General features: G+C 37.0%; 1 long non-coding RNA gene across 1 annotated transcript; it reads right to left on the bottom strand.

Moving 5' to 3' along the window:
• Positions 1-1,301: 1,301 nt before the first annotated feature.
• On the bottom strand, positions 1,302-22,016 carry LOC140611961 (uncharacterized). The gene is made up of 3 exons (XR_012013282.1): positions 21,708-22,016; positions 2,080-2,223; positions 1,302-1,487 (listed from the first exon to the last, which is right to left on the bottom strand). It is a non-coding gene; the product is annotated as an uncharacterized lncRNA (long non-coding RNA).
• Between the last annotated feature and the right edge of the window lie 2,576 nt (positions 22,017-24,592).

The following is a 24,592-nucleotide window of genomic DNA, read 5'->3' as shown; positions in this document are numbered from 1 at the left end:
ATGAGACCGCAAAGGTATATAATTTACTCTTGATTCCTTTCCTGCTCTAAATCTCATTTTGAATAATATAAGGACACTATAGAAGCTGTGAATCTGAAGGTACAACACCGATTAAATTTTAAAAACAAATACGCTAATCCATGTAGAATCTGAAAAACCTCTTGGGAGTGGTGGGACTTTCAAAGAGACTAAGGCTCTTTAGTCGAAGAGACTAAGACAAAGAGGGCTAATCCGCTTGGCCCTACCCACCCCTGAAATAAAAACAAAAACAAAAACAGCTAGAGAAGGACAAGAGAAACCTTGGGTTCCAAACTATACACAGATGTGGAAGACAGAAATATAAGCATGCAGAAAACCGGGGCATTTATGAAGCCTTTGGTAATGTAACAGTGTGCACTGAGGGATCCTGCTTCAACCAGAAACTGGGGTGGCAAAACCATTATTGTTTCTGTTGCTGGGGAAAAAAAAAAAAAAAAGAGTATTCTTGTTGTAATATAACATTGTTATATTGTCCAGGTCTTTTTTAGCCTCTATAATAAAAAATTGTAGTCATTTCCCAAAGAAAAGTCCTAGAATGATCAGATCATAAGCTCTATAAATAAACATATGCCAGAGACCCTCAGTCTTGTCTCAGTGTACAGGATTCACACATCCTATTTCCTTGTTTTCCTCCAGCATTTTTCTTGAAGTTCCTTTGAACAAAATAATCAGGGGGAATTGGGAAGGTAAAAGGGAAAATATATTTTCCTCTTGTAGAAAAGAATAATAGTATAGAAGAATTTCTTACACGCATGCACACACATACCACCATCCCCCCCCCCCAAAAAAAAAGCAATAGCTAAGTTGCAACAGAATCGTTATCAGAAAGCCTGTGTTAGAAAGAGAAAAAGATACAAAGGCAAAGACTCATCTGAATGACCCTAGTTAAGGGTCTTACCAAAGAGACAGCTGAAGTTATCTTTGAAAACTGGTGAGTCGCCCTGCTTGGCTGAGTTTGAATTGAATGTTCCCAAAGTAACATTTCACAAACAGGGATACCCTTCCATTTCACACTGCTCTTTCTCGAAATAGCAACACCATTTAGCAATATTTCATATCAAGACAATTACATTGTAGAATTATTATAGTCTTAGTGCTTCATTAAAATTAAAAAAAAAAAGTTAAATCCCTGTTTTGTTGAACACAAGAAATGAATAGTAAATATTGATTTAGAATGAATGCAAACATTTCCCTAGGAGTGGATAATTACTGCCTTTCTATGCAAAACACTTATATTTGAAGAAGCACTTCACTTACTTTGCCATGCGGTATACATTCTTTAGTACATTGTAAATTATACGTTGTCCTGGACAGTGTCTGCTCTATAATTTCTTGTGTCTCTACACCAGAGTCAGTATGTAATTTTAAACTACAAAGTTTCTGCCAACTAGGAGAACAGGCTTAACTCTTTCTCTTTGCTGGGTTCTCAAATCCTTACAGGAAAAGATCTGGAAAGCAAGAGGACAGATGATCTCAGATCTGGGGCAGTTTGGTCTCTGTTTTAAAACTAACAGAAATGCCACTAGTTTAACTGGCCACAGATTTACAAAGTAGAGACTAAATTGAATATAAAATGTGTGTACCTAAGTCAGTTGCAGCCTGTCTAGAAGACATGAATTAAATAATTAACATTAGAAATTTTGAACGAAGCATGAGTGTTTTAAATATTTGTTGTAGAAAGGTCTAGTTAAATAAGGCACTTTCAGAATATATCGTATTTTAGAATATATCTTTTTTCAAACCTTTGATCTTCATAGTTCTATCCCTCTGCCAAGATATTTGCAACACAGCACTTTTTAAATTATGTAAAGGACTATATTTTAACCACTTCAATATCATCTACATAGATGGTGATTTAATTCAGAAGTTGATGTTAGAATACTTCTAATTGGATTCCTTAATATAGAAATATTAAATGTAAAAATTATAAAAGATCATGTACATCATTATATTCATCATTTTTGCTTATGAAATTATCCTTCTCCACAGAAATAAAATACTTGCAAAATTGCCTCATATTAGCAAGATTAAAGTACTCACCATTCAATTCTCTGTTTCTATAAAATTATTTTTTCCTTGTTTGTTTGTTTGTTCCATATGTAAATGATACCATACAGTACTTGTCTTTCTCTGTCTGGCTTATTTCACCTACCATAATGCTCTCAGAATGATGGTTGCCAGGGGCTGCAATGAGGGGAAAATGGGAAGATGTAGGTCAAAGGGTACAAACTTTCAGTTATAAGAAGAATAAATTCTGAGGATCTAACGTACAGTTGGAGATCATAGTTAATAACATGGTATCATATACTTGAAAGCTGCTGAGAGTGGATCTTAAGTGTTCTCTCACTACACACACAAAGAGTTAAATGTGTGAGATGAAGTTAGGTTAATAATCACCATCCTGGTAATCATTCCACTGTATGTGTGTATGTATATATTAAACACAATTTATGTATTATAATCATATACACAGTCACGCTGTACACTTTAAATATATAGTTATGTTTGTCAATTATTCCTCAGTAAAGTTAGAAAATATATAAATAATCTTTTTTTTTTTAAAGAAAGATGAAATTATGAAGAAATAAGAGCAAAGAAATGTTAGATTTAGGGACACCTGGGTGGCTCAATCAGTTAAGCATCTGCCTTCTGCTCAGGTCATGATTCCATGGGCCTGGGATGGAGCCCCACATCCAGCTCACTGCTCAGCAGGGAGTCTGCTTCTCCCTTTACCCATCCCATCCCTGTCCTTGCTCTCTCTTTGTCTTGCAAAAATAAATAAATAAAATTTTAAAAATTAAAAAAAAAGAAATGCTAGATTTGGAGCAAAGTTACTCTTCAGGAGATAAATGAGATGAAACTAAGTGATTGTTTATGTTTATGGATGCAGCAGTTTATCTCACTTTCAAAGCATCCTCACAGTCAGATCCTGTGGGATTTAGTCGTTTATTCTCTCTGGTTTCAAACTGAATACAACTTTCTACATCTTGGATATATTAAAGTTTGCAATATAGGAAAGATAAACTGTAAGAGGAACAATAAAATTTCAATAAGATTATACCATCTATAAATGTATTTGAAGAAGGTAGATCAAAGTTTTACCCTTTTGCATGTCATGTAGAATTTTGTGGCATCCACTGTGCTTTCTTATGTTTATACCCTCTCCCATTATTGGCTTATTTTAGACCAACTTGCCTGGTCATAAGAACTGCCTGGGGAGTTCATTAAAGAACAATTCTCAAGACCTTATTTCAGAAAGTCTGACCCGATGAGTCTGGAACAGGGCCCAGGAAACTATTTTTTTTTTTTTTTTTTTTTTTTAGTGCTCCAGATAGTTTTTATAATTAAGTTTAGTAAGTACAGTTCTAGACCTTCATTTAACCTATCCTCTAAACTCAGTTTTATTTTTAATCAATATGAGCAGAATTTTCACTAGTTGTACTTAGGGGGAAAAGGTAAAGTCTACTCTCCAGCATGCTCACTGAGAAATATCCTGCCTAACTGTGTCAGCATAAAAAGAAAGCACAGCTAGGATTGACTCTAAATCATACCAAAGTAAAACAAATTGATATCAGATCTACTCCTTATAGAAGGTATTGACAGAGGTGTGTGTTAAGAAACAGGAAGATATGAGTTACTCAAGTGCAGAAAAGGAAGTGGGCACCAAAAAATGGGACACAGAACCCAGGGGGCTGCATGGAGATGAAACTCAGTCAATCACACCATAAATGAGTCTGAGCTCTACTCCTTGCAAATAAACTAAATCCAACAGTTGTCTGAGAATAGACTTAACCAGCAAAAGATTATGTGGATTTTGTGGATGGTATTTTTTAAATGCAAATGACAACTTAATACTTCCATAGAAATTATGAATAGAGACCATGATGGTGAATTTACTAGCACATAGAAAAACTTTTAAATTCCAGATTTGATCATTATCATGTGAATGAAATCCAACCTAGACTCTGCAAGTGGTATCAAGAGGCATTTTGTTTTCTGAGTTTTTTTAAATTTAAAATTCTATTTATTTATTCATGAGAAACACAGAGAGAGAGAGAGGCAGAGACACTAGGCAGAGGGAGAAGCAGGCTCCCTGTGGGATCCAGGACCCCAGGATCATGACCTGAGCTGAAGGCAGATGCTCAATCACTGAACCACCCAGGTGCCCCATCAAGAGGTATTTTGTAAGATGGTGGGTAGACATCCTAGATGATGTCAATACTAATGTAAGTGACATTGGTAAACATCAAAGGTTTTTATAATAGTAAATAGTCAAATTCTACACATCATAAAGGTAATATATAGGTATGTTGATGTGTTTGGCTTTGTCCATTTTGTCCCTCCACATTTCTAAACACCCTAAACAGTGAATATTTTAGAATTGTTTGCCTTCTTTAAGGTCCTTGTTAGCATCATAGACAGTAGAGGAGGCGTGGGTAATACATCGAGGCTCTTACTAAAGGATAACAAAACAAAAAACCCAGAACAGGGTCTAAAATCCAGCCCTGGCAGCCCTTGACTTCACGCGTTCACTGGCTTTAGGAACATTTCAGAATGTTAAAAGGTGAAAAAGAAAGTACATCTTAGAATCAATACTATGTAGAACTCTTAAAGTAAAACAGATAGGAGGCCTCCTAAAGTTTTAAAGATGTTCATCAAAGAAACTCAAAGACTGACACATAGAGGTGGGGAGTGGTTCATTCCCAAGTCATTCCCCAGGGCACTGATACCATGTCAGGATGACAGGAGTCGCTTAAAGTCACTTTGTCACAGCAGGAGACCCTTTGCTCTCTCAGACAAGGTTATGAAAGACAATGGGCAGGAAGCATATCTCAGAGCAGCCAGATTGGTGACTGTGGAACACTTTCCACAACCAGAAGGAAGAGATCCTGCTACTCTAGTCCAACAGAGTGAGCTTTATGCCCCAAACTCTTGGCCACTACAAGTTGTTTATCCTTCTCCCCTTTTCTAAATGATAATCTTAATGAATTTATCCCCTCATTCCTCCTCCACTGTCCATGAAGGTGGTAAATGAAAATGCCATGCAGCATCTGGCGAGTAGCTTATGAAATTGCCACATCCGCATCAGACCGAAGGCAAACACGCATCCATCAAAGACCCTGAACTTGCATTTGGGATGCAGTAACAAAGTGAGATATGGGTTTGTATCTCTTTCGAAAGGGGTGAATGTGTTTATGGTGTAGAGGAGGGTTGCGTTATTTTAGGCAAGGGCATTACAAAATTGTCACATATAAAAAAGAGAATATGGAGAGAAAAATGGGCTACAAGTGGTAACTGGTAAGTGTATATCCATTAGAGATATTTGGGAGAACATCCAGCCTTCAGCGTGAGAATCACGTTTGCTGGAGGGCACACTTGCCATCATGTCCAGACAACCTGCCCAAAATGAACCCATCACAGAAGAGAGTAAATGCTGGAGAAGGAAGGGAGAGACTAAAAAGGAAGTGGAGGGAAGAGGAGATAAGGGGAACCTACAGATCAGACTTCCTAGAAATGTGAGAGAATATAAGAAAAAGATGGAGTTGGTTTCCTGTCAGAGTCCATTGAAAGAGGCCTCATTAATACAGAATGAATTGGCTTTTGATTCAAATTTCATAATAGCTTTCCAAAGGTGGGGTCAAAATAGGCAAACTCTTATTGACTCCCTGTCATGAAGTCAGTGAGAGTAGAAAGAGGAAGCAGATTGTGTATCTTACTTCCACAGGGAAACGGAATCTACATTTGCCAAGAGACACAACCAGGAACTATCCTGCTCGTGAGGTCAACATCAAACAGCCATAATAACTGACACTTATTGAATTCTTATTATGTGCCAATCATCGTACAACATTAATGATATGTTTATATTCACCTTCCCATCCCTGCAACAACCGAATTACTTTTACTTGCTCCATTGTACAGACGAGAAAACAGACTTAGAGATGATAGACAGTTTGCCCAAGGTCACACAGCCAGCGAGGACTGGAACCCAGGCTCATTGCCCTTGCCCATCTACTCCCTTAACCACCATGCCCAACTTGGGACAAGAATACCAAATGGAATACTTCCCAAATACCAATGAAATTCTTGTATTTATCTTGATCTCCCGTCCAAGTCCAGAATGAGAGGGAAAAAAAAGTGTTTTCCCTCTGCCAACAATACCACTAACATTGCTACATTGACATTATTCAGCAAATAGCTTTCACTTAGCAATCATGGTGAGAACTCTTTGCCTGACCATTACAGACTGTTTTCCCGCAAGCACAAATCCAACTAGAAAGAGACCCCAAAATGCAAACGTAGTAAAAGAGGTGACATGTAATTGGTATTAATTCCACTTAGATTTTCCTCAAGACCTGACTAACTGTTGGACACCAGCACAGAATCTAATTTGCTTGGCTCTTACTCAGCACCGATGCTCGAACTTACCCTCCTTCAGTCCTTGCGGCAGGACACCATTTCAGAAAGCTGAGTGTTCAAAGGAATGTTACTTCTGCAAACAGCATTCTTAATGCCAGAGGATAAAGCATCACAGTGGTGGGGAAAGTCATGCATCTACCAGGAAAATATTCATCAGCCTACCCAGTTGGTCAGTCCCTTTCTCTTTGGCTATCTGGGCATATTTTAGTCTGTATCAAAATATCCATGAGATCTCCCATCTTAATTATAAAGCTTGAGGGAAAAAAAAAATGTCCAGGGAAAGTTATTTTCAGGTATAAAATTAGAAGCTCCTTTTAACTCCTTTGCCTCAAGATTTGCATAACTGTGATGGCAAAGAAATCAAATGATAAAAATACCAGCTACTACAGATTAGCAATGAAAAGTAAACCAGCCACATGCCAGTTTCTTGCTACAAGTTCCAGCCGAGACCAAAATCAACGTGACGGAGGGAAGATGTAGTGTAGAGAGAAAATCTCCCAGGATAATCAAGGGATATATTTCCAAGTCTATTTCCCCCCACAGAACTGTTTTGTTTTCTCACATCAATGAGCTAGAATAAAATGTGGATCCCATGATCAAGCTGGCAAAAGTCATGCTCCCTACCTGGATGCTCGCAAATTGTAAATCACAACTTTACAAGGATTTAACTTTTCCCTTTCCAAAATAATCAAATGTTGTGGTGAGGGGGCCACTAATCATGACAAAAAATATACTGCAAATTCTTTCTTTTGGTGCCAAGTCCAATAAGTTCTCTGAGTGAAATTAAATGCACGATCTTATTCCAAACCACAGCTTCCCTTGGGGATGTTCAAATCTCAAGTGGGGGCTGAAAGGCCAGTTGTATCAAAGCCCAGGGTTACACCCATTTTTTCAAGTTGGTTTTTTTTCTTCCTTTTTTAACTACTGCCTGTAGTGTAAATGGCTCAGGCCCCTGTGCTTTCCAGTCCGTACAGTCAGATCAGCACTTCATACTTTCCATACTCTGCCACAGAAAAGTGGGCCAGTCCCTGACTTCTCTTAGTTTCTCACAGTTTTTGTTTATTTTAAGAGATTCTCTGTTGAACTCCAGGGACAGGGGGGAAAAAAGAGGAGGAGGGGTTTGGGGAGGCAGAAATCTGTTATGTTGTAAACAATTACTGGCTCCATCTCTTAGATCTGCAATATCACAGGAATTAGAGATGGAAAAGACCCATTAGGTCATCCTGTACACCCAGAGCCAACACAGCACTATTCCCTACTGTAGATTATCTCTTCTGAGAGTTTTTAATATGTTTAAAGGGTAGCCAATGATAACATAGTTTCATTTTATTTCTTTTACTGCTTTGTTCCATCCCGTCTACAACATGCCATCTCTAAGAATGGCTCCAGGGTGACTTCTCAGAGGACATTTGACTGGCCATGAAGAATTAAAACATTTGTGCTATCCAACAACTATGTGCCGTAAGTTCAGCCTAGAAGTATCCATAAAGACAAATTTTAAAGAGCCAACATTCAGTCCCAGGAATGGAACTGTTACATAAAAAAATAATTTTGCCGTAGACACATTCTACCTATCAAGTGCATCATGCCCCAAACACACTGTGTGACTGTGCATGTATGTTCACATGAAGTGAATACAAACACTCTTCATTACCCCAGAGTGTTTCTGTTTCCTAAACTTTGTGCCAAATGCTGCATAATTCACGAAAATGTGATCCAAAATATTTAAGGTTATGTTTCTCACAATTTTCTTCTTATCTCTCTTAAGTCACACATTTTAAATGTCAACTTGTACAGAGAAATATTTAATTTCAAGGATACTCCGCCATCTTTAAGAAGATACTTCTTAAACTCTTCTTTAAGTAGTTTTGTTTTGTTCTTCTTCTTTCTTATCCTGAGACAATGGAGTTTTTCAGGACCTTTTTATATGCCAAGCCCCAGTATCCTTACATTATTAGACTACCAGTCCCATACAATAGGAAGAAGAAGTACAATATGAAGGAAACCTAGAAGGAAGAATGAACACAGTGTGTGTTCTTGAATGGATGCCATCTCAATACCTGTCCTTGAAGGCTAACTGTAGGAGATCAATCCCATGTTAGTATTTGAAAGTATTCCACCTTATGCAAAGATTATAATCAACATTGATAAGATATGTATTTTTATTATGTCATATTCTAAGTTATATGGTACTTTCGAGGCATAATGCATGATACATTTTAATTTTCAATGCATATAATAAGTTGGCCCATCTTTGATATGTGGAACCGAAAAAAAAAATATCTCACTGTTCTACTAAAAGGTGGGATAGTTTGGCAGACAAGAGTCTGGAGTATGGACCCTTTACAAATTTTATGATTATGGGCACTACCAGTTACTTTCTATGTGAATTTGGTCATCTTGTTCGTCATATTTTATTGACTCTATGACATCATGGACTTTAACACTGATGATTATTTTATGTGTGATTAAGAAAATAAAAGTAATGCTAATTAAATGACATGATGCACAGAATTTTTTAACACAGTAGCATGACACATGCCAGCAGAATACTGATGCTGAAACATTTCTTGAAGAGTGTTATACTATTGTCTCTAATATTTCTCCCAAATCACTTGAAATTATTCTGCAAATTCTGATTTTATGTTTTTTGATCTGATCACAAGGAGTTAACAGCAAGTTTTGAGATAATAATCAGGAAAACATTTCAGAAAGCAATTACAGGGGAATGGATGAAATAGAAAAAAAGGGATTAAGAGGTTACAAACTTCCAGTTATAAAATAAATAAGTCACCGGGATATAATGTACAGTGTAAGGAAGAGAGTCAACAATATTGCAATAACTTTGAATGGTGACAGATGGTAATTAGACTTATCATGGTGACCATTTTGTAGTGTATAAAAATATCAAATCAGTATGATATACACCTGAAACTAATATGATGTTGTATGTCAATTATACTTCAATAAAAAAACATAAGAAGCAATTAAACTCAACATATGTAGTTGTAATAATCCATATATAACTCAACTGATGTAATATAATATGATTATGTATGACCAAACACATTCATAACAAACAATGAAAACTATGTCATGACTGGCTTATAAAATGCTAAGAATTACAAGACCCATCCTGAGATCAGAGATGTAGATGTAACAACAACAAAAAAGGAGGCCCTAACCCTAATGAGGGTTCCTATGCTGTCCTAGGAAGTTCCTGTCATAAATAAGGCTCTACAAAGAAATAATGAAATTGTTCTTGAGACAGAGGAGTGCCTCGATGGTAACCAAAGACTTGGGTTGCATCTCCAGTGGTGTTTGACATTAATCAGTTGACTTTCTTGTCACGTGGAGTAATGTTAAGTTGAATAGCACAACATAACGAGAAAACAAACTTTGTAAACATCAGAATATCCAGCAAATTAACAGAGAGAGTTATGGAAATAAAAGAGTTGAACATTTTTTGGAATCATGCAAACAATTAAAAAAATTTCAGGGCTCTCTATTAACCAGTAAAGTGGTCTCAGGCAACTTTTATCTCCCTGACCTTCAATGTGTTAATTTATTCAATGATACAACTTATTGAAGTGTGAGGTTTAAATGAAATAAAATATACGAGGGTCTTCCCCTGAAGCTTGATACATAGTAAACACTAAATACATTTTAGGTTTTTTCCCATTAAAGTGCCAAGGATCAGGCATGCCTGGGTAGCTCAGTTGGTTAAGCATCTGCCTTTGGCTCAGGTCATGATCTCAGGGTCCTGAGAGCAAGCCCCATGTCAGGCTTCTTGCTCAGCAGGGAGCCTGTTTCTCCCTCTGCCTTCCACTCCCCCTGCTTGTGCACTCTCTCTCTCTCTCTCTCTCTCTCTCAAATAAATAAATAAATAAATAAAATATTTAAAAATAAAAAAATAAGCAAAGTGCCAAGGATCAATGGAGGTCATTTTTAGAACTTGTGATTATTATAAAGGTAGGAGCAGTAAGTGAGGTGATAGAAACAACAAAATAAAAGGAGCAGAGGTTAAGGACAAACCTAGTTTCTACAAAGGCCTTTATTAAAAGGCAAAGCTCTGTTTCTAAAATCAGCAGTTGATTGTTTATATAGCACTCCTCAAGAAAAAGAGCCTCACTTATTCCACCAAAAATGTACATGATAGAGGGATTCAATCTACTTTTTGTAGTTTCAAGAATAGAATTAAACCAGAGAACTTTAGAAGAAGAAAGTTTGGGATCCCATTAGATTTTCCCCATTCTTTTTGGGGAAGTCTTTGCACTTGTTCTTTTCTGGACAAAGCTCTTCTGATGGCTGGTTCCTTGGAATACTCCCACCCTCCTCCCTGACCACTGTGGCTAATGGGGCTCATTAAGCCTTTTTCAGAATTCTGCTCATTTGCTTTGTAGCTCTAATAAGAATCAGTTACTGTGTTGTCTCTTTGTTTAGCTGGTGTCTTAAACAGTGGCATGGTGTTGGGGTGAAGAGCATAGGCTCTAAAACCATCATATCTAGCTTAAATCCCTGCTCTGCCAATTGTTAGCTGAATCTTTTTTGCAAGTTATACTCTCTTCCTTACTTGTAAATGGGGAAAATTACAGCTCCTACTTCACAGGCTTGTTATGAGGAATAAATGAGTTAATACGCCTAAAGCACATGGTAACTAACCTGTAGTGTGGTCCCAATAAATATCAGGTGCTGTTGTTTTGTATTACCTTCCTTTATGTTCCAAAGCCTAGCTTAATGCCTGGCACATAATTGGCACTTAATAAAGGTGTATTAAAGAAATGAAAGAATAAATATTCTGAAGAGTGTTCCTATTTGGGTCCTAGTTTTCTCAAAGATAAAATAAAGATTTTTGACTACATAATCACTAATATCCATCCTATTCCAACAGTCTATGATTCTATATGTGAGTCACTTGAACTTATGATTATATTTCTTCCTTAAAAATTCCCACAGGAGGTGAGTTTTTCTTTTGGCAACTCAAATAACCTGGTTCAATTAACACCTGGGACAGTTTTTCTACCCCAGGGGCAGGGAGCCCAGCAACCTGTGACTATAGCCACTTCCTGCCACTTGGTGACAGGAACACAATCAATTCCCCATGTCTCCTCTTTCCACTACTGGATGCTTGACTTCCTACCTTCTGAAGCAATACAGCCTCACAAAATAGAAGCAGCTCCAAAGCAGAGGAATCCACCCACACAGCACTACAGAAATTAGAGCCAGAAAACTCGTATTAGGTCACGCAAGCCACACCCCTTCCAGAACAAGAACATCCTCTTCAACTGACATTTCAGCTCCTCTTCTGGCTCCAAAATAAGGCTGTGCTTCAGTGGTTCCTGTATATGGTTTGAGTAACCGTTTGTAAGCATTCTGGGATCCTTTGAAAATAAAAGTTCCATATAAACTGATATGCTATTTTCTTTGTTATAAAGGTGTGTGTGTGTGTGTGTGTGTGTGTGTGTGTGTGTCTTTGGCTTATCTTGCTGGGAATAGTCACAAGATTTCTCAAAGAAAAAAATTATACCAGCAAGTCTTTGACCTGGTTTTTGTCAAACCTCTGCTGATTAATGCCCTGATTGCCTTGCTGAGAACAATAGAAAAATTAGTTTTGTAAACAATTAGAATATTATTTAAAGCACTACATGTTAATTTTCGCTAATATATTTGCTCACATTTTCCTCAACTTAAAGTATATATTTATTTACTGTCAATGTAAATTCAGTTTAATTTTAATTGTGTAACACTATTTTGTTGGCTTTGGGTATGAAGGCTTATAACTGTTAATTTGCTGAACATTCAATATTTTAAAAATCTGTTTCATTGTGCTGAATATACAAACTCAACTTTAGGTTACAAGAAAGTCAACTGATTAACACAAATGTCAAACACTACTGGGGATGCAACCCAAATCCTTGGCTACCATCCAACCATTCTTCTATCTCAGGGACAATTTAATTATTTCTTTGTTAGGAAGGGAACGTAAGGGTGGGAAATGAAGTCTGAGATGACACAGTAAGTAGTACTTTGCATAGTAGTAGTACTTTGCTACTTATGGCTTTCTCCTCTTGAAGAGCTGAAGGCAAATAGTCTAAGAAAATGTTTCTTTTTTGGCACATGCACAAACAAAATTAGCAATAATGTACCCATTTTACAGAGATGAAAACTGGATTGTGGAAAAATAGAGTCACTGGTCATTGTAATCTAAATCATAGTGACAGAGACAGGGAAGGGCTAAAATCTGTCTCCTAAGTCCTAACCCATAATTATATCCAAAAGACCAGATTTTCTTGAAAATAACCAGAAATGGAAACAACAAAGTACTCTACAAAATGTAAAGAGCTACTCAAAGATATAATAGTAATAAAATTCTGAACTGGAGCGGTTTGTTTCCTTCATCTGAAAGTATATTAAAAAGAAGAATTATTACAAGGAATGGTGTTAAACTCAATATATTCTTTAAAAACTACTATTATTTTAGATAATAAAGTAAGTTACATACTTAAAGAAGTTTCATAAGCTAAAGATAATTTCCTGATTTTATAAATACTGCCATTCACGTTGGAAAGCTCTGGATAACTGCTGTCTATTCTGACACATAACTAACGATGCAGAGAAAGTCAATTGTGACCCATAGTTGGGAATGAACCTCAATGTCTAACACATTCCAATTGAACAGAGTTCAGAGAGAGAAAGAGAGATATACACTACTCGGAAATTTCAAATTTTGAACAAAGTGGAACAGTCTTCAAAAGAATACACAGAAAATGGGGGGGGGGCTCAAGGATAAAGAGCTATAAAAGAAAACATTGGGAACATAATTTTTGGATCAGTGTAGAAGAATGTAGACTGGGTATAAACTAGCAGGAAGTACTTTAAGGTTATATTGAAAAAGGGGCCCAGTGAGCAACAAAAAGAAAACAATAGGTTCAGCAGTTTTAAAACCATAACAATAAATAAATGAACCAGTGTGAAAGGATATCAAGATTTCTCTAAAAGGAAGCATTCCTCACAGGAATTGAGCCATGGAAGGTAGTACTAAAACATCAGCATTTATACCACATCCACCAAAATATGAATTATTTTAACTATTTCTCCATGTAACACATCTGCCCATTTAAACCTAGACAACGCCTCAAGGTGGGAAACCATTAATCCAGAAGTTTTGCATTTTACGGACCATCAAGGGGCTAACAGAGATACCTAATGAGTCTCATTTCAGTTCACTTTGAGTAAAGAGGACCACAGAACGGCTGCTCAGGTCACTGCATTGAGAATTCAAAGGCCATGAGGCTCAGCGGGAACAGTCTGTAATCAATTATTGCTGCCTGTCATGGCCATGGGAGTGGGGAATCCAAACCCACCTGCCATTTGTTTGATTTTCTGATCCCGTCCGACCCTCTTAACTTAGAGTTGAGGAAACTGAGGCATAGGCAACTTACATTTAAGAACAAAGAGCTGCAATAATTGGCTGAAAGGCAGACAGATATTAGGTTGTTATTCTTGACATATAACTCGACACTGATGTCAAGTTCCCACCTTTCCTTTCTTCCATTGCATTATAAATACTGATTATTTAGAATTCTACAGAAGATATAACTCATACATAGTTACACTTCTTCAATAATATAATCTTAGTTTTTTCTACCATTAAAATCTTAATATTTATACTCTTATTTTTTCAAGTCCCTAATTAATATGTACCTTTCTGGAAAAAAAAAAAAAAAAAAAAACCTTCTTACTAAAACTTACTTTCTCTCTCTAGGACATTTAGTCCAATAAATGTACTGATTTTCCTAGGCCCCATTCCTTTTTCCTTTTTTTTTCTTTCTGTCTGTGTAGAGAGTTTATAAATCTAACTGACTTAATCCCATTCAGTGTGATACTAAAACTAGTAATGAAGTGTAGAGGAACCATTAATATACCAACTTCCTCTAAAATGCACACCAAGGTACCCTTGAGTAATCTCAAATTACTAGCCACATTCCCTTGAAGCTTACAGCAAGAAGTATGGAATATCCATTGGCCCAGCATTTACCTTCTGTAACCACACCCAATATAGAATTACTTTTCAGAAATCCGAATGAAATGTTATGGGTAACCAAATCATTATTACAATTGTAATAATAGGATATCTAATATCTATACCAACATAAAATAACCTAGCACTAATAGGTGTTATTCATCACTTAAATTTCCCTGCATCATTTGTTTTTTTTTTTTTTTTCACCTGTGTATAGTACTTATTCTAAAACTTGAGTGCACTTGCAAAGACAAGAAAGCAAATGTTTCTACAAAAGGCTCCTGATGAGAAAACACACAGACTCCATGAAGATGGCTTGTAATGGAAGTGCCTTAGGCCCACTTGGATTTTTTTCAGCATATTTCTCCAAACTATCTGTATTAGGTGATCATTGGAAAGTTAATGGCAAGTCTCTGGTATGTGGGCCTTCCTGTGAAAAATCCTTTAACCCAGGCACCCCTTTAGAAACTACAGAAACTATAGCAGGGGATAGGATAGGCATAGAGCATACTTTATGACTGTTACTGCTTTGCCTCTCCAACCGCCCACTGAAGAGATATTTTGGCTCAGATTTACCTATCATGGCAGCATGGGCCCATTGGGACCCATGGAAGGTTGTAATGAGGGGCTCCATCAACCAGTCTCATTATTTCAGAAGGCCCAAGGGAATAACACACTCACCAATAATAAGGCTGCTAAAGCTAGAGTGTCAAATTACTTTGCCTTGGGGTAAAATCTTATCAATTTCATATGAAAACTCTTACTACCTCATGCTGATCAGAGTCTCTGATTGGCAACTGTGCATGTGTTTATTAATAAAATGTGAAATAAAAACAAATTATTTTGTTTAAACATTAAAATATTTCAAAACACAGAGTCTTAGACATAGAAGGTAATCAGAGAAGACTAATTTACATTAAGGGCTTAAGGTCAGTCTAATATGTTTCATAATGATGAGGATTGCAAGGTCATAGCTAAAACTTTCATGGCATTTACTAAGTCTGAGGCACTCTTCTAAGTATTATCCATACACTAATCCATTCAATCATCACAAGGACCATATCAGAAAGGAACAATTATTAGCCCACAGTAGGGCTATAAAGTCAGAAGTGAGCAAACACACGGGGACCATCAAAAGGACATGACTACAGTCATACAGACAATAAGGGCTGAAGCAAGCACTTGAACCCAGGCACTGTGGCCTTAGAATCCATCCTCTTTCAGGTCCTCCTTCCAGGGAGTACTCTGTCTAGGGTCTTATTGTTAACTACAACAAACACATACATAGCACAGTAACTTTCCTTACATGTAAAATTAGGGATATTGATAGTTTTCTCAAGAGTTGTTGATAAGATTTAACAAGTTATTTTTGGCAAGATTATAGACCAATCCTTGGCACAAGGTAAGTTCTGTTAGGCGTTTGCCAATATTAATACTAATAGTCTCTTAAACCACAAATCTTTTTTTTTTTCTTCCCTTGAGCACAAATGAACCTTCTCACCTGTGATCAGTATTGGGTAACAGATTAACTTAAAGATGACTTTGCTTGGGGTGCACCTCGTGGCTCAGTAGGCTAGGCAGCCAACTCTTGATTTTGGCTTAGGCCAGGATCTTTGGGTCCTGGGATGAAGCCCCACATTCATTGGGCTCTGTGCTCAGTGGTGCTTCAGGATTCTCTCTCCCTCTGCCCCTCCCCTTCCTAATTAATTAATTAATTGATTGATTAAAATGCTTCAACTACCGATAGGTAATGAAATTCAATCAACTGCCTAAAAACAAACCATTAACTCATCATATGGTAAAAACTCATGTGAACACTCCCTTTGTACCCAGGGAGGGGGATGGTAAGGGGAGAGGAGACTACTCATCCCCTAGAGGTGCCTGTAATCAGGGGCCTCGGTGCTGCCAAGGACTCTTGTGAGTACTTTTTTTCTTTTCTGCCTCATCACAAACACTCCTATGAGACTGTAATTTACCACTAAATCTGTGCGCATAGAAACGAATTTTAAAAGGATAACATCCACCACATGATCTATATACATTCTTTGGGCCAGCGTATCATTGCATAAGATTACTCAGTTTTAATAAAACTCCATCCTTTGAAGCTCTGCTGTGGAGGAGAGTAATTCCACAGCAGCTTTGAAGTATACTCCCTCAAACAGAGTAAGAGAAAAAGCCATTGTTGATTTCACTACTATTTAAGAGTTAATGAGAGATTTGCACCTGTACAGCTGTCGTGGACTGTAACTAGCTCATGGAGTGAATGTGTTTTCTGCTTGAGACAGTTGTAAATGCCTTGAGTAAAAACACTGAGGACTGCTAATGGATAGGTTTATTTTAAAGCATGCCATCTGCTATCAATCATAGAGAAGTATAGGAAGCAAGTTTGGCTGGGCTCCCTCCTTGCGAGCCTGATAAAGACAGGGCTCCAGGACTCGGGAACATTGAGTCCTCAAGAGAATAAAACATCAAACCTACTCAGCAGCTCCACTAACAATAATAAAAATGCCTCTGCCTAAAGGTGACATTCTGAATTTACGATTATTTGTGTCTATAAAGTGTATTCTTTGGCTCCTGACTCATTCTGACTGTCTCACTCCGAGAACAATACATTAAGCCTGCCTGGAGTAAATGGAAATCCTATCCTTTTATTAAACCAGCAGCCAGTACCTGAGACGATCTAATGCCCTGTATGATCGCAGGAAGATTTTCAGCTCTGTTCTGTTCCTTTTTTCAAGAGTTTTAGTAAGAAAATTACAAATGAAATCTATGTTGATGCACTAAAATACACAAATAATGTAGGCAACTTATGTTTCCTAAAAGACAAAATCAAGAGAGGTAAAATAAAAGAGTGAACTGGAACTAATCCTACTCTTCTCCTGTCATGTGCCTACTGCAATGCCATTGGAAAATTGCATATTAGAGATATGTGTTAGCAAAACTGAGAACCGGTTGCTTAGAGTTATTATGTTCTGTACACCGTATGGACCAAGTATGTGTTCAAGAGGACAAAACATTATTTCCTCGGAAATCTTCCAGCTGTGGAATCATAAGCAATATTGCTTTCAAAAATGGATCCCAAAGTATTCCTTGAAAAATGTCGAGCCTGGCTTATTAAAAGTGCTGCCTGCCGAAATCCTCAGCGGATAAAATGAGTTGTGGTGGCTTTGGAAACTTCCATAGCTTATAATGTTAGATTCAGCCACAAATCTGCAGCTTAACTTAATTCTACTGTTAGCCTGGAAAATGGAGTTGTGAGTATTTAGGGAAAACCCACCTGGCCAGCAAACTCATGAGCCTAATTAAAGTTAATAGAGAAATTAAAAGAGGAAAACATTGGCTCAGCAGTGGCAAGAAGAAATGTATCAGGCAATAGAAATTCAGGGAAGGAACTTCTGTTTTTGTATGATGCATTTGTTAGAAGTTCTTTCTTCCTAAATACATGAAAGAGTTATTTGATTTACTATATATTATGGCTGACATGCTATGGTTCAATAAATAATTTTCATACTGAAGGAAATTAACGTTTTAGGTTAAATAGTAAAGAAGTGGAAATACTGATTCAATCCACGAGTACACTTGCAGATCTGCTGTGCACTCAGCACTCTGCTAGGTTCGGTAATATTAGGAGTATGAGTAAATTTGCAGTAGTTTATTAGTAGTAATATTGGTAAAAAAAATATTAGTATTATATGTAATATTAGTAAAAGGCATTATCCTTGCCCTTCGTGGGGAAAAATGTCTAACTTTGACTTGGATTGAATTCCAGAGCAATATTATAGTGCCAATCTTAAGAATCAAATTTTTAGAGAGGCAAAATGTATTCTAAGAATTCGGAGAAGGGGGAGAAAAGCAAAGTCTTCAGTAGCCCAGAAAAGTTGGTTGGGAAGCCTTGTATTATTTCCTTAAAAATAAAAGAAAGATATAAAATGAATAAAGAGAGCCTATAATTTACACATAAAAGGTTATAAAAGATAAATACCTACTGAAATGTCAGCATACTTTCCAATGCAATATGGGGTAAAATGTTGAGTCAAGTTCCAAAATATACCTGGGGCAGAAGGCAGCAACAACAATGCTTTAGTCCTTTGACAAGGGTCAAAGAAATCAAATGTCCATACTGACGAAGCTGGAAACGCATGAATGTCTGAGTAAAGCAGGTTAGGTCAGAGTGTGAGCACAGCCAGTGAAGGGCAACCACCTCGTCTAAACAGCCAGGTGCCTCTACCCAATACACACCAATCAGTGCCATGAGAGGAGGAGAACCCAGGGTCACCAGATCATGCAATTTATCAAACGAAGTTGGACACCTGGCTTTTACGTAATACTGTCCAATTTGTTAAAAGACTTCCATGGTCAAACCAAGCACCTTACCACTGCAGGCCACTTCCAGCAACCCTGCTCTGGGCTTTTCAATGGTCCATGACATAGACAACTGAATGGCTAGTTCTAAGAATCCTGAACATCAGTCTAAATACTACTAAAAGCTCCTGTGTTACATTTAAAGTCCTTCTACCTGGTGGACTCACCAATCTTTTCATTAGACCAACTCTATGAATTATTTTAGAGGGGCCAGTCTGTCTTAGAAAGAGCTGGAGGTCAATGTGCTTCTTACACCAAATCTCAAGTCCCTGACAAATAACTCAGTGGAGCACCAGCGGAACCAGCCCCTCAATGGGGCCTGTGCTGCCACAATTAGACGTGAGTGGTCATATCAGGAAGAGAAATACCTGAAGATTAGCACAGTAATTTGTTTCTTTAAACCTGAATCATTTAATTTCTTTTCCTGCAAAAACAGTGGGCTATGAATACAGTAAAAGAATTAAAATCGCATTTATAAAGTGATTTCTAAAAGATTTTAATGTTTTCAATAAAAAGAATGGGTCATTAAAATATAGTTAATAAATATTATTCAGAACTCATTAACTTAAATACCTCTGCTTAGAAATTATAAATACTCGCTGCCTGAATTGTAAGAAAGTTATAATGCCAGGTAGGTATTATGTGATGTTTTCACAGTTAATATTTGCAACCTAAGATCTACACATTGAGAAAGGGAGGTGTTTAAACCAAAATGAAGCCACTCTTGTACTTTGAGAAGTCTTATTTTGTCATACTATTTAAGAAAAGACTTAATGTGAATTTTTTAAATAGTACTGCCAATTCTGACTACATGTAATTCCATGTCATTGGGAAAATGTTTCTGAAGATATTGTGTGTTTATTGTTTTGGCCAACAACTATTTATTGAAGCTGTACTTAGTGCAGAAAAAAAAAATACCTTACTATAAGAACTTTGTGTTACTGGATGGAAATCACTTACTTTAGTTTATTTCCCTTGCATATTTGGTTAGTCTCAAATTCAAAGCCATCCACGTTAAAAGTCAGATGCATAAATGGCAACAGATTCAAAGACAGAAGCTCTTGCTTCATACCAACACTTAGCAGACATTGTCTACACAACATGTAAGGCTATGATTAATACTGCGACTACCTTTTCCAATTTAGAATGTCAAACCACCCACAGTATCAAGAAACAGGTGACCATTTGGGAGGTAAATATGCCAACCACATAACCCAAACTTCATCAAAATCAATGACCTACATGTAAACAAAGAAAGAAGAGCATTAAAAAAAAAAAAAAAAAGAAAGAAAGAAGAGCATTAACAATAAAATGCCATCTGTTGCATTCTGGAATGAGCTAAGGGCTAAGACTTGTTCTAGCTTGATCACAAAGTTACTGTGACCTTGATAAGAGGAGGTATCACATCACTGTGCTTCTTGTTTCTCTCCTGGGAAAACAGAGAGAGGAACTAGGTGGTTGCTTAGCCCGCTATCTTGAATTTCTTATTTGTGTTAACCTATTTCCATTTCTGTGATGGGTACACTTAAGAAATACAGTTTTTTTTTACTTTGATATGGATATTTTCATAATTTCTATCACTTACAAATTAGGTAAACATTTTCCTTCTTCTGTGTCTAACAAAGTGCATTTTTCATCCTACAAAAACAGTTTTACCTGTATCTACCTAATTATCCATCCATCCATCCATCCATCCATCCATCCATCCATCCATCTGGCTGGAATGCCAAGCTACAGAGAATATCACTGCTACAACTTTTGGTGTATTTCCTATTAGTCATTTACTTATGCAGTGATGCATACATATTTATACAAAGCTGTCATTAAATGGAGTCAGTTCTTTATTCTTATTTTTCCACCACTTCACATGATGTCAAAGACCTTACCTCATTATCTTCGTATATTCTTTAAGAATACAACCATAGAATCTTCCTTTAGATGAACATATCACAGCTGATTAACCATTTCCCAAATGTTGGACATTTGCTTTCATTTTTTCTTTTGCAGTCAAAATCCTAGCTAACAAATCTTAGTGTACACTCATGAATACTTCCTTAAGATCCGTTCCTAAGTACAGATATATGATTTTTAAAGCTTTTGGCTTGGACTGCTACCATGCCACCCAGAAAGGTTGTGTCAATTCACTCTGCCACCACTGTAGAAGATTGTCTATTATTGGTTTACACACTAGTGTGTATTGTATCAATATGATAGGTGGCCCATAACAAGAGATTTTGTGCTGCTTCCTGGGGAGCAATAGGGGAAGGAGTGCCATCTTAATCTCTAATTTTCTCAATCACAGTTTTTGAGTATTCTTGAAAGCTTAAAACTGGGCTCTGTGCCCACCCCTTACACACACACACACACACACACACACACACACACACACAGAGCCCCCGTGGTCATACATGTAAGATGAACCTTCTGATGACAGCAAACAGACTCCCGCTGACATACACAATCAGGGGAAGGGAGGACTTTTCTGAGATCACTTGGTTATAAGCCAGCTGTCAAGAGGCCATGGAGAGCGAGAGTGAGTCTTCAGGGGATCCTGCCTGGTTGAGAAAACAGTTTCTAAGATGATAGGAGTGTTATATGTTGTAGATGGAAAAGATCTTTCCCTTTATCTACTAAAGAAAGAAAACTGTTGCCAGGAAATGAAGTATTTTCAAAACCCAACAACAACAACCAAAAGAAAAATTTGTGAATTTTGCCAGCGAGCACAAGGAACTCAGCCACCAGTCAAAAGGCTCCGTGTCCAACTCAGAGCTGGATTCACTTTAACAAAAATTTCCCTCTTCAGCCACCTAAGTGTCTGTTGAATTAGGCAAGAAGCCAAGCTGGGGTAGAAATAGTCACTCACATGAAATGTCCGTTTCCATTTGGATCTCTATGGCCCTTTCCCATGTCATGGTGAAAAAATGCTTCCTCTGCTTGGATGTTTTCAGGATGCCTTGGTTTGAGGAGGAAGTCAGATCTGCTGTTCAGAAGGCATCCACAGGAGGGGAAGCCACAGCTTTGCACACTCGGACCAGGCTGTCCATGCTTAAAAAAGAAAGACAAAAAGGACAGGAAAGGACAGGAAATGAAAAGGAAAATAAAAGAAAAAAAGAAAGAAAAGAAAAGAGAGAAAATAAAGAAAAAGATTCCTCGCCCACTCCTACCCATGGTTTTGATGTTGAAAGAAACCTGTTGTGGTTTGAATGACTCGGTCAGTTCTTTTGGGATTTTCCAAAGTTTCCTATAAAAAGAAATCTGTGGGAAATGAATGATTGCATAATCACTAACATATGCCAATTTCTCAAAACCTGTTATCTTTTTGGTGTTTTGAATTGCATCGTCCCAACTAGTGAATTGCTATCTTCTAATAGTTTTAAGTAGTGATGCAGACTGGATAGTCCCTTTCTCTCTCTTTCTCTCTCTCTCTCTTTAACTTTTGAAGGGTACCTAGTTAAAGAAAAAGTAAATATCACAAAAAGGAAAGCCAGGTGGTTTGTGCAGCAAAAGAAGGGGATAGGGTGATGAAGAAGGGGTGGAATGAGGCAATTATCTAGATATATAGTGGATGAAGAGAAAACCTGATTTCTTCAATTACCTGTATACCTTAAATAAGATTTTATTTAGCCTGACTTAAAATAATTAATTCTCTCCATCTCTCTATCTCTTTCTTTGATAAAAGTAGATGTGGTTAGCTAGTAAGATCATTTGTCTTTTTTAATCCATAGTAGATATGGAATTTGCTCCTTTTTGCTTAAAAAAAAAATTAAAGTGCCTGAGCCCAGAAAACAATCCTTAAAATTAAAGAAAAGCTGGGGATAAAGCATAAAGGCAAAGGCAACACACAGAAAGGGGCTGGTGAAGGAAATAAAATGGATGCTGTTCACTTTCTATGACGATGAAGATCACTGATGCCTGTTATTCAATTTATTAAATGAGTTATAGATAAGGAATTCCAGAGGTTGCTGCTATTCCTGGCAGCTGCATCACAGAGAATCCACAGTCTTCTGGTTTGCTACTGGGACCACAAAAATGGATGTTAAAAGCAAACCCATTTTTTTTTTCAAAATTCTTCATTACCATTCTTTGTGAAAAGTTGAAGACCCAGTGAGGTGCTAATGTTTAGCCAGAGGGACGTGGGTCCATATCTCTAAAGTAAGGATCCTCAGCAGGCATTCAGTGAAAGGGGGGACTTGTGCTTCTCAATCCTGGCTATACATTGGAATTACCTAGGGAACTTTAAAACTACTAATGCCTCAAGTTTATCCTACACTAGGTAAATCAGACCACACGCATAAATATTGTTGTTGTTTGTTTTAAATCCTTGGGTGAATCCAACGTGCAACCAGGGAAGGGAGCCATTCACATGCTCTTATGGCATCTAGGACTTCTTTCTCTTAAACCATATCCTACTTGATTGCGGACACATTCTTAAATGTGCTATCTTTACAAGTAGATTAGACTGTAAGGGAGTGTATTGGCTACTTCCGTGTTCATAACACCTAAGGTGACACCTGATTTAGAGTAAATGTTCAAAGCACATTTTTACAAATGTTGGTGATATATAAATGATTACAAGACAACATTTTGAAACAGTGAATGATTGTTTTAGAAGTGATGAATATATTAAGACAGGAAAGTTTTAGCCTAGGACATATTGTTCAGAGAAAATTTGATGAGAGTGATGAATCTTTGCTGGGCATCGTAGGCAGTATGAAATGTGGTACATGAAAAAGAACTGTGTGAGCAGAGATTAAAAAGCCAGTGCAAAGTATTTTGCAGGGTGAGGAAACTAACTTTCCACTGACTATCTAATATTGCCCTTTGTGTTCATGCCAGAAAAACTGAATGTGTGTGAATCTACCTATTTTTTTTTAAAGTCCAGAAAATATCAAAAGCTAAATGTGTGAGAAAACGTAATTAGTGATAACATCAAAAAAAAAAAAAAAAAGGGGAAGTTCAGCTAGAAGTTAGCAAACATCCATAGGTAATAAGTAACATTTCAATAGCCTAACTTCATTTTACAGAAATGTTTCTTGTTTAGGAGATTAGGGAAAAGCAAAAGAATAATTCATCTTTATTCCCATCGGAAATTATACGTCATATCTTGAGTGATAACATGGAGATTAGAGTTCAATCGTGGTGCAGTTAAGGGGAGTTGTATCTTGTTGAAGGTTTCACGTTTTATTTGTAGGATTATAATACCGTGTGGTCAAAATTGTCTTTGAAATTGTTTTTTGATATGTCTTTCTCGGCAAGAACAACACAGTCAGTCTTTCCTGCAGCTATGGAACTAATCATTTTTTTCAGTGATTGAGCATTATATGAAGTAGTTGGCTCAGGTTTACAAACCATATTGAATATCCCTAAAAATCTTTAAAAACTAGAATCACACTCAGCTTGACAAAATGATCAAACTCAGAACTTTATGGACACTTGGAATCCAATGAGAACTGCAATCACAAGACAAACATCACTTGAGCAGAATGAAGGGAAGGAGAGCCTCCATTATGTGTGGTGTTTTCTCTCTCTCTTTACCTCTCTCGATTCTCTAAAATTGCACTTATTGGTGTCATGTAGAAAATATAATGCAATTAACTTATGTTAAATTCGTCTCTGATGAAATGTAAATATAGGCTTTTCATAATTATCAAGCTGAGAAAAAGTATATTTGATACTGTATTCATGGGCTTCTGTGGTTTCACTTCTCAAAGTTTTGGTGAATGCCTTAGATTAGGAGATGCAGAAGGA

The sequence above is a fragment of the Canis lupus genome, chromosome 20, assembly GCF_048164855.1.
Source record: "Canis lupus baileyi chromosome 20, mCanLup2.hap1, whole genome shotgun sequence".
Lineage (NCBI taxonomy): Eukaryota > Metazoa > Chordata > Mammalia > Carnivora > Canidae > Canis > Canis lupus.
Note: the sequence above shows the minus strand (reverse complement) of the source record. Positions and strands in the feature narration are given on the sequence as shown.